Here is an 11,793-nt window from a genome sequence, read left to right on the forward strand (position 1 = left end):
AGTTCTGTGATGACAGTTAGGGTATTAACTGATTTGAATACAGGCGAAAGCCAGCTCAGGCACCCTCACCACTATTGCTAGTAGTCTAATCTAGGGTCATCCTTGTGGATTCCTGGGTATTTCCCTAGCACCAGGTTTCTCCCTTACTCCATAATGTCTCCCTCTATCAAGATATCTCTTTCATTGCTCTCCCACTCCACCCCTCTCCCAGTTGGACCATCCAATTCCCTCGGGTTCTGACCCCCCATCCCCTCCCCTCTATCCCCACCCCTTATTCCCAGTTTACACATGGAGATTGCTTCTTAGCCTTTTGGCTAAGATCAAGTGTAATATCAGTCTCATAAAATAATTCTTATTATTCATATAATTTGAGGGAAAAGGACTTCAGTTTTTAGATTATCTACTACCTACTGTACTGGTAGTAGATAAAATACCTTGGCCAAAAATAATTTATGAAAGGAAGAGTTCATTTTGGCTTATGGTGCTAAAGGAATAAAAGTCCATCAGGGAGGAAGGCATAGCAGCAAGTGGTAGGCATAGATATGGGAGCAGGAAGTTGAGAGATTTTATCTTTAACCACAGCTGCAAAGCAGAGAGGGCAAAGTGGAAGTAGAGTGAGGCTGCAGACTCTAGGATCCCGCCCCCCAGTGGTGTACTTTCCCCAGCAAGGCTGCACCCCTTCCCCAAACAGTGCACCAACTGTTAAACTACGCAGTGAAGACATTTCTAATTCAAATTACCACATTCCACTCCTTAGCCCCCACAGGCTCACAACTATATAGTGCAAAAATATATTTAGTTCAGTTTCAAAATCCCATACTCTTTCACAGTCTTAGCATTGTTTTAAAATCCAAGGTCAAACTCTCATTTGAGAGACAAGGTAATTCTTTAGTTGTAGCTCTTTACAAAATCAAGGGCAAATATTACATGCTTCCAACATACAATGGTATAGAACATATATTCCCATTGAAAAATGAAGGAATCGGTTAATGGTGGGAAAATACTGACCCAAAAACAAGTCCAGAACTCCAAAAGACAAATCAAAATCTGATAGAGCCATGTCTGGTAACAAAGGACTCAATACAACTCTGCCCTTTCAATGTTGTTTCCTTCAACTTCATCCCTGTCTTCGGATAACTCCACTAACTGTGTATCTCCCTCTTTGACAGATATCTATTGTTGGACAAAACATTCACTGGGGAGATGTAACACACACACCTATTCTCTCCAGATAAGGAACCTACAACAGACCAAAGGACAGATTTCACAAAAGTTCAGCTTGGTGAACCAATGCATTTTATTGCGGTTACTTATAGAAATATGGGTGAGGGATTACTAATAGGAGCAGAAATGAATCAAAGAGAGCTGCATCATTAAACTTCACCCCAGCATGGGTGACAGCTTGCAAAAGCTGCAAGTCTGGAGCACACTACACAGCCTGCAGGAAGCACAAGAGGTTGGAGAGTATCCTTTCCATATGACTCAGTTGATCTGTGCTTCTTCCAGGCAGCTGCTCTGGTTTCCAAGTCTTCCTTGCAGCTTAGCTTGTTTGAGCATGTTCTTTACATCTTTGCATGTCGGAGAGTGACTTTGAACAGTCTTTATTGTTTATACTCGGGAACAGGAGCCTAATATATTTTATTAAATTTTAGGGACTTCTTGAAGCTATTTTGAGTTTTCCACTTCAGAGGAAACTTCTTCACAACAATGATTCATGACTCCAGCATCTCTGATATCTTGGGGTTCCCATTTCAACCCAGACTTCACTTCTACACCTTCATAAATTAGCTTTTCTCAGCCTTCCTCTGTCAGGGTCTCCCATGCCTTATGTTCCCTAGACTCTGGGACTCTCTTAAATTTTAGAGACAGAATCCATGACCTCCCTCCAATTCTTGCATCTTTCATGCCTCCAAACCCAGTACCATGTGGATGACACTGCCAAATTTAACTGCCAGCTCAGAATGAACCCTGGCTCCCTTCAACCACATTAGCAGCAGCTTCTGTATGTTGAAGCAATTGATTTCTGGGAGTAGAAAATCCCTTAAGGTCTCTGTTCACAAGTTAGTGGTTTAGCCAGGTAGATTCTCCCACACACCCCTTTATTTGTTCTAATGCAGAGCAAACCTTCCCTTAATGTTGCTAATCTTAACAATTACACTTCTCTTTCAGCACATGCCTGAGCTACAGCTTTAAGCTTCCAAGCGATCTCTTGTTCTCTAAATTGTACATCTTGTATTTATTTCTGCCCTACTGGCTCTTTTTCATTGTAAATCTGCATATGATTTATCAGTAATAACCATGCCGTAGTTTATTACCTTTTAATTTAACCTCAACCAAGTTCTTAGGACATAGGAAGAAGGCAGTCACAGTCTTTGCCAAAATATCAAAAGAATGGCATCTAGCCCAGTTGCTGATGTTTCCCCTCTGTGCCACCTCAAGAAACATCTTGAAGGAGGACTCCATAGCTGGCATTGCTCTGAGAACTACTGTCTTCTAGGTTCCTACTGGCATGGTCCTTTAACCTCTGCTTATAGCAGTGGTTCTCAACCTTTCCAATGCTGTGACCCTTTAATGCAATTCCTCTTGTTGTGGTGACCCTGAACCATAAAATTATTTCATTGCTACTTCATAACTGTAATTTTGCTACTGCTATGAATCAGAATGTAAATATCTGATATGCAAGATATTTGGTATGTGACTTCCCCAAAGGGTTTATGATCCACAGGTTAGAACCATTTATAACATTCCACCATTTTTCTAGTTCAAAATCCCTAGGTCTTTCACATTCCTCCATGAAACAGCATGGTCAGATTCTTCACAGCAAGAGCTTACTCACTTTCCTGCAGCAAAGTCTTTTTGTTACTTTTCTGTTGTTGTGATGAAATCACCATGACCAAAAGCAACTTGTGGAACAAAGAGGTGATTTTGACTTATGATGCAGAGGACTGTGAATCCATCATAGCAGGGAGGCAGAGCAGCAAGAAATGGGTACAGCAGCAGGAAATTGGAAGATCACATCTTTAACCACAAGCATGAAGCAAAGTGAGAAAACTAGATATTGAATGAGGGTATGAACTTTCAAATGCCTGTGGTGGTATTGTTTTCACCAAAATATTGTGTACTCTAATAAATTTATCTGGGGTCAGAGAACAGACAGCCACTAGATACAAAGGCTAGAAAATGGTGGCACTCACACCTTTAATCCTAGCATTCCAGAGATAGAAATCCCTCTGGATCTCTGTGAGTTCAAGGCCACATTAGAAATAGCCAAGCATGGTGACACACACCTTTAATACCAGAAAGCCAGCCTTTAATCCCAGGGAGTGGTGGTAGAAAGCAAAAAGATATATAAGGTGTGAGGACCAGAAACTAGAAGATTTTGGCTGGTTAAGCATTCAGGCTTCTAACACAGTTCAGCTGAGAGCCATTGGGATGAGGACACAGAAGCTTCCAGTCTGAGGAAATAGGACCAGCTGAGGATCCAGCGAGGTGAGATAGCTGTGGCTTGTACTGTCTCTCTGATCTACCAGCATGGACCCCAATAACTCGCCTCAGGTTTGATTTTATTAATAAGAACTTTTAAGATTCCTTCTACAAATGCCTGCTCTCAATAACATAGTTACTTCAACAAGGCTACACCACCTCTCCAAACAGTGCCACCAACAGAGAATCAAGCAAATACCTAAGCCTATGAGAGATATTTTTCATTCAAACCATTACACATAATTTAAACTTCCTAAAGGAGAAGACTCTGGACCACAGAGGACTCTGATTGTCACAGCAGCAGTAAAAGAGGGAATGCACATGCAGCCCAGCCTTCTCAGGTAATCCTGAGCTGAGCAGGTGACCAGAGCCTGGCTCTACATATGAAAGAATGCCAGAGCACAGAGCTTCACTGCAGCAGAAAAATGCAACCACAGTCCAGGCCTGTTAGGCAACTCCAAGCCAGTCACAGCACCCAGGGTCTGCTTTGACACATATAGGAACAGAAGAAAGTATCATAACAGACCCCAGGACCCCAGCAATGATGCTGTATGTTGTTGGAAACCAAAATCAGAAGCTGAACTCTCTAGAAGAATTTGAGCCAAAGTCAGGTGAGAGGCAGAATAACTTAAAATTGAGAGATTTTTGGTGCTGCCAAATCCACCACTACCATAGCCTGGAGGAACAAGTGATCTGCCCAAAGCACCAAACAATAGACTACACTGTAAGAGAAGATCAGACTTTGGTAGGAGCAGACATATCAACTTGATAATCCATAGTTACAGCTCCAGAAAGGGGATAAGGATTCTGCTAAAGTTGGGAATCTGCATCTATCCCCACCTCCACTACATATTCTAGCTAGCCCCTCAGGAAGTTCAAGGTACTTCTGTACCATTGGAATTATGTGGAGAAAACTCCAGCAATGATATTGAAACACTAAAAAAAGAGTGAAATAGGAATTTTAAAAAATGAAAAGAAAAAAAGCAAAATTCTCATGAGAAATCATCACCAATAGACAAGATCATTTAGAGAAACATCTAGGAAAGAAGACAGAGTTTAGATAATATTAACTCATAAACATACAGCATAGGGAATAGAAAGTCCCTTTCATAATAATCTTAAATGTAAATAGATTAACTCATAAATAAAAAGATACAAACTAATTCACTAGATTTAAAAACAAAAACCATCTGTTGTCTCAAAGAAACACATTTAACTAGCAAAGATGAATCCAAACCAGCCTACCAATAAATAGAAGCCATGGACAAGCAGGCACAGCTATTCTTATAGTTGACAAAGTAGACACCAAAACAAAACTACTCAGAAGAGGTAAAGATGGCTTCTACATAAGACTAGTGGGAAATACTCATCAAGAAGATATAACAATTGTAAATATTTGTGCACAGGATACTTGGACTCTTAGCTTTATAAAGCAAACATTTAAAGGCATAAGCAATCACATAGGTCCCAACACAATAATAGTGAGAGACTTAACTATTCTACCATCTCCCAAACTTAAAATGAACAGCAACAACAAAAAACTTCAGAGCTAAATTATACCCTAGGTCAACTAGGTTTACCAGTTGTCTGAAAAATATTCCAACCAACAGATAAGTAATGGGCAATTTTATCAAGTGGCATGTTATACTTTCTCCAAAACATCATAGTCCACAATTTCAGATTTAACAAACACTGAAGCATCAAGATAGTTCTGTATATCAAACTAGACAACAATGAGTTGAAAGAGAAATCAATAAGAAAAATATTAGAAAGTATAAAAATACGTAAAAACAACTTTTTTCCTTTGTCTCATAAAGGTTATTATTTATTTATTTATTTATTTATTTATTTATTTATTTATTTATTTATTTATTTATTTTATATCCAGGCTTACAGTTTCCATGCCCTCCTCTCCTCCCAGTCCTTCCCCATTACCTCTGCTTCCACCCTCCCCCCAATGCACTCTTTCTTTATTTCTGTTTAGGAAAGGACAGGTCTGCCATAAATATCAACAAAACATGGCATATCAAGTTTCAGTAAGACTAAGCACCTTCCCATGTATTAAGACTGGGCAAGGTGACTCAGTATGAGGAGCAGGGTCCCTAAAGTCAGTAAAAGAGTCAGAGACAGCCCCTGATTCCACTTCTGAGAGTCCCACAAGAAGACCAAGCTACACAACTGTAACATATATGCAAAGTGTCTCAGTCTCTGTGACATATATACAGGCTCCCTGGCTGGAAGTTCAGTCTCTGTGAGCCCCTATGAACTCAGGTTAGTTGATTCTGTGAGTTTTTTCTTGTGGTGTCCTTGACCCCTCTGACTACCACAATCCTTTCCCGCCTTCTGCAAGATTCCCCAAACTGTGTCTAATGTTTGGCTGTGGATCTGCTTCTGTTTCCATTAGTTGCTGGATGAAGCCTCTCTGATGACAATTGTGCTAGGCACCAACCTGGTCATGGGAGATGGCCAGCTTAGACTACATATTTCCTATTGCTAGAAGTTGTAGTGGGGGTCATCCTTGTAGATTCCTGGGAGATTCTCTTGGGCCAGGTTTTTACCTGACCCCAAAATGCAGCCCCTTTCCAGGAGTCTCTTTAAGTATTCTCAACCTCCACAGTACTGTCTGGCCCCATCCATCTCATTGCTATTTTTCGATCCCCACTCACCCTCAGCCTACTCATGAAATCTCTTCTATTTCTCCTTCCCAGGGAGATCTGGGCATCCCTGCCCCCATGAACCCTCCTTGTTACCAAGTCTCTCTGGCTCTGTGGATTGTAGTATAGTTATCCTTTGTTTTACAACTAATATCTACTTTTAAGGGAGTACATATCATGTTTGTCTTTCTTAGTCTGGGTTACCTCACTCAGGATGATTTTTTTTCTAGTTCCATCTATTTTGCCTTCAAATTTCCTGATGTCCTTGTTTTTGAATTTTATTTATTCCTCAGGTGAGGGACATCTAGTTTGTTTCTGGGTTCTGGTTATTACAAAAGAAAAGCTACTATAATCAAAGCTGAGCAACTGTCCTTGTGGTAGGATTGATCATGCTTTGGATATAAGTCCAAGAGTGGTATACTGGGTCTTGTGATAGATTGATTTCCAATTGTCTGAGGAACAACATTGATTTCCAAAGTGGCTGTTTAGCACAAATCCTAATTGATCTTAATAATAAAAACAAAGAGTCAGATATCAGGGTGAAAGCTGAAAGATCAGAGCAGCCAGCCACTAGTTCTTAACTCTACACAATTATCAGATGACGAGGAGCTGAGCTCCTGTCTCCTCTTACCTTATATTCCTCTCCCTGCCCAGCCATATCACTTCCTGTCTCCATCTCCTGCTGGAATTAAAGGAGTAAGAACCCAAGTGCTGGGATCAAAGGTATGTGCCACCACTGCCTGACTCTGATTCTGTTTTAGATTGAATCAAACTTGTGTAGCCCAGGGTGGCCTTGAACTCACAGAGATTCCTCTGCCTCTGCCTCCCAGTCCTGGAATTAAAGGTGTGCCACCACTGCCTGGCCTCTATGGCTAATTATTGGCTTAGCTCTGCACTCTGACCTTCAATCAAGCTTTATTTGTTAGATCACAAACAAAATATCACCACATGGCTGTACAAGTTTTCATATCCACCAACAGTGGAGGAGTGTCCCTCTTGTTCCACATCATCTCTAGCATGAGTTGTCACCTGTGTTTTTTTATCTTATCCATTCTGACAGATGTAAGATGGAATTTCAGAGTCATTTTGATTTATATTTCCCTTAAGGATAAGGATGTTGAACAACTCCTTAAGAGTTGCTTGACCATTTAAGATTCTTCAGTTGAGGGTTCTCTATTTAGATGTATACCCAATTTTTAACTGAATTATTTGGTTTGTTGATACCTAGTTTCTTGAGTTCTTTATATATTTTGGAAATTGGCACTCTGTCGGATAGGGAGCTGATGAAGATCTTTTCCCATTCTGTTGGCTGCCATTTTGTCCTATTGATAGTGGCCTTTGCCTTACAGAAACTTTTCAATTTCATGAGGTCCCATTTATTAATTGTTAATCTTAGTGCCTGTGCTCTTGGTGTTCTGTTTAGGAAGTTGTCTCCTAAAATAAGGGCTCTTTAGTTTCAATAATATATTAATGTATATCTTCTTCAAGGTATCCAGGTATTGTGTTTCCCAATATTTAATTCTGTGTTTACCAATACTTAGAAACAGTCTACACAGAACCCCCAGTGGCCACACCTGGCAGTATCTCAGAAGCATTCCCTACCAAGCAACATATAGCCACAACACTCTCCTGAGAACGAGAACTAACAAAAGAAACTAAGGAACAGTATACCCACCCAGCAAACACAAGAACTAATATCAGCACCTAGAATTACAATAATCATAAACCTAGATGCCAAGATGCCAGCAATAATAGCCAGGACTATTGGGGAAAATTATAAAGGCCACTCCACGTAGTTAAAAGGAAGATTTATTTAGTGGATGACTTACAAATGAAAGAATGGATAGGTCGTGGGGGTCTGGGGAAGGCGTATAGCAATCCAGCGGTGTTCTCTGGAGCTCTGCACAATCAATCTCCACCATCCAGGGTCCAGGCGCAGAGAGCGTGCCCAGAGTGAGCGCTTGCCCATCCAGCTCCTAGGTTTCCAGCACCTCCCCTCGCCCCGCCTCGTAGGCGTGACAGTTGCCAGAGTCTCAATGGGGGTTGGAGCTTCCAGATCCAAGCTGGAATGGCTACCCACTACATCTCCCCCTTTTTGTCTAAATAAGAAGGTTCTAAACTAATACAAGACTATATACAAAGGAATGGTTATCAAATATTGTCCAGAAATAATGAGGGATAATGACCTAGATAAGATGTAACTACAACCAATGCAAACAATATCAAGCAAGAAACACATTCTAAAATCCAGAGAAGTATAGAGCATAGGTAAACGGCATGTTATAAAGATCATTCAAAGGTGTCCTATCCTAAAGAACCTGAATCTAATACTTAATATGTTCTATCTAAGATATTATATATACTAAGTTGTAACTATAACTGCTAGTCTTCAATCCCATCAAAGACCTGAGAAGGAACATAATGGTACCTGAGAAATGGTAGACGGATGCAAGCAACTTCGGGAATCTTGCAAGAGTAGACCAAGACAGCTGGCAGCCTGGACAGTCACCTAATGTTTCTCAGCATTGTTGGTGCATTCAAATTGGCTACAGGCCTAGAGTATCTGACAGACCATTTTCAGAAGCAGGATTTCTGAAAGACCATCTTACCCTCTCTTGGCAGAGTACAGTGGTCGCTTTCCTTGTGTCCCGCTTGTCCAGAAAGGACAGCATTGCATTTGTACTGTCAGCCATCAAGGCAAGGGCAGTTCTTTGCCCCGTAGGCCATTTTGTGCCAAAAAGACAAACTTCCAAATGGAAATGTCTTAGAAGCCCAACATTCTCTCGGGATCAATTGGTGCAGCCAGGAGCAATTGTGCTTCACGTCAACAGAATTCTAAGTTATTTAAATGCCATATTCTCTAGGTCTATGAAGTGTTTGAAGATTACCTGTCCATCTGACCTATGTATCTGTAAATCTGGATAACCTAACTAACGTAACTATAGAGATGACAGGCATAGGCGACTATAAATCTATAAATCTTATCTACCGAAATAACCTAAGGACTAAGGCTTCACGTAAATAAGGTAAACAGTTCACGTAAATAAGGTAAACAGTCTATAAGCAAATGTATGGTGAAGAACGATGACTTCAAAATTGTGACAATACACAAGATATTTATAACAGAGGTAGGAATATATAGTGCGATATGCAATATGACAATAATCTTAAATATATATCAATATACCAAATATCCTAACAGAAGTAGAACATATATAAAGTATGACAGATATAAATTTACATTTGTATCAATATAAAAATGTTTCAAATAAGAGTAGAAATATATGTACATTATAACAAATATAGTTCTGTATTTGTATCAATATACAAATTATCTTAAACAGGAGTATAAAAATAGTTTACATTTGTATCAACATATAAGAATCTGTAACAGTACAAATTACAGTGCAAATTGTCTAAGGTTGCTATTTTACCAAGTTTGTTTACTAGTATATACAATGATTTACCATCATATCTTATACCTATCCATTCCATTTCTTCCCCCCCCCCTTTTTTTTTTTTTTTACAATACTGAGTTAATATTTTCTTCCACCCCCAACCCTACAACCATCATCCATAACCCTGAGAATTATGAAACCTAAGGGAGAAGGGGCGTCGTTTTCTTAGAATTGCTTCCTGCCGTTTAGGGGGTGATGTTATCTCTGTTGGGTACTGTGAGAAAGCTCAGATAGTTAAATCTCAGTTAGACTAACTGTAGGTTCTGCAGCAAGTTTTAGAGTAATGGGTAAGATTGTCTGAAATTCTGGCAAGAAGTGTAGTATGATGATGATTACCATGGCATCATTCTGGATTGGGTAGAGTTGTTGTTGTTGGGGCCCCATCTTCCTTCTTGTGACTTCTGAGATTGCTATTGGAAAAACTTATTTGTTATCAAAAATGGGAGGTTTGGATTTAAAGAGGACATAGCATGTAAGAAAGGATTCTGAGAAATCAAGAGTAAGCATGGAGAGAATTAGAATTAGAAGACAATGGTCCCTTTTTATTGGTTTCCTTCTGTCTCACACCAGAGGGCTCTTCTGATGTGGGACTGAAGAATCTCTTAAACTTTTCTTTTAGCAATATGCTTGGGTTTAGAGAAGGAGTGAGCCAATTCCATCTCCAAAGCCAGCTTGGCTATAATTGAATTGGAACCACAACTTTTCTAGATAATATGTCTCCACTACTACCCAACAACCCTAATATAGTAGGTCCTGATAAATGCAATATAGCTTAAGAAAAAGACAAGGACCTCAAAAAGCTACTATGGATATGCTCAATGACCTTGAAGAGAATATTAATAAATCCATTAATTAAATCTATAAATACACAAATAGTGGAGAGATATGCAATTGGAAATGGAGTCAATAAAGGAAACCTAAACTTAAGGAAAGCTGGAAATGAAAATTTTAGTAACTCAAACAGGAAGCTCAAAAGCAAGCTACACTAATGGAATACAAATATAGAAGAAAGAATCTAATGCATTGAAGACAAGCTATAAGAAATAGATACCTTGGTCAAAGAAAATGTCAAATCTAAAAGAAAAAGAAAAAATCCAAGCACAAAATATACAGGAAATCTGAGATACAATGAAAAGATCAAACATAAGAATAATAGGTATAAAGGAAGGAGAAGAAACTCAGGTCAAAGTCACAGAAAATATTTTTTTTTAAAAATCACATAAAAAAATCCCTAACCTTAAAAAGGAGGTATCTTTCAAGGTACAAAAAGCATGCAGAAGACCAAAAAGAATGGACCAGAAAAAAAACCTCATGACACATAATAATTAAAACACTAAACACTAAACATACAGAGGAAAGAAACAACATTAAAACCTACAAGGAGAAAAGCCCAAATTACATGTAATGGCAGATATATTAGAACAACATCTGATTTTGCAATGGTGACTCTAAAAGCCAGAAAGTTCTGGGTGGCTGTTTTGTAAATTCTAAGAAATCACAGATGCCAGAAAAACTTTCAGTTATAATAGGTGGAGAAAGAAAGACATTCCAGGATAAAACCAAATTCCAGTGGTATCTATCTAAAAGCCCATCTCTACAAGACAGTAGTAAGACAACTTCAGCCTAAAGAGGTTAACACAATGAGGAAAACACAAGGAAGAAGTAATCTCAGGCCAGCAAATCAAAGGGGGAAAGAAACCCACACCACAAAAACAAAACAACATGAATCAACAAATACTACCCATTGATAACTTTCAACATCATTTCTTTCAATTACCCAATGAAAACAGCATCAGCATACTGGATTCTAAAACAGGATCCAGCCTTCTGCAATATCCAAGTAACACACCTTAATATCAAGGATAGACATCACCTCAGCATAGAAGGATAGAAAATGATATTTCAAGCATATTGACCCAAGAAGCAAGTCAGTGTAGCCATTTTAATATCTGATTTCACACCAAACTAATCAGAAGAAATAGTAAGGGGTACTATATATTCATTAAAGGAAAGCTTCCCCCAGAGGATGTTGCACTTCTAAACATATATGTACCATCTGGGTTGACAATGCTCCTTCCAAGAGCCAAAGACCACCTAACAAACACCCCATCAGGCATGTGAGGCCCTCTTCTGAGTTATTGGTCAGGGTTGTCCAATGGACTTTCAAAACATACAGGCTATCACTGTTGCCCTTGGTT

General features: G+C 39.3%; 1 pseudogene; it reads left to right on the top strand.

The window, feature by feature from the left end:
• Positions 1 to 294: 294 nt before the first annotated feature.
• On the top strand, positions 295 to 436 carry LOC121827806 (U2 spliceosomal RNA; annotated as a pseudogene).
• The last annotated feature ends 11,357 nt before the right edge of the window (positions 437 to 11,793 follow it).

Source organism: Peromyscus maniculatus, chromosome 2 (genome assembly GCF_049852395.1).
Source record: "Peromyscus maniculatus bairdii isolate BWxNUB_F1_BW_parent chromosome 2, HU_Pman_BW_mat_3.1, whole genome shotgun sequence".
Classification (NCBI taxonomy): domain Eukaryota; kingdom Metazoa; phylum Chordata; class Mammalia; order Rodentia; family Cricetidae; genus Peromyscus; species Peromyscus maniculatus.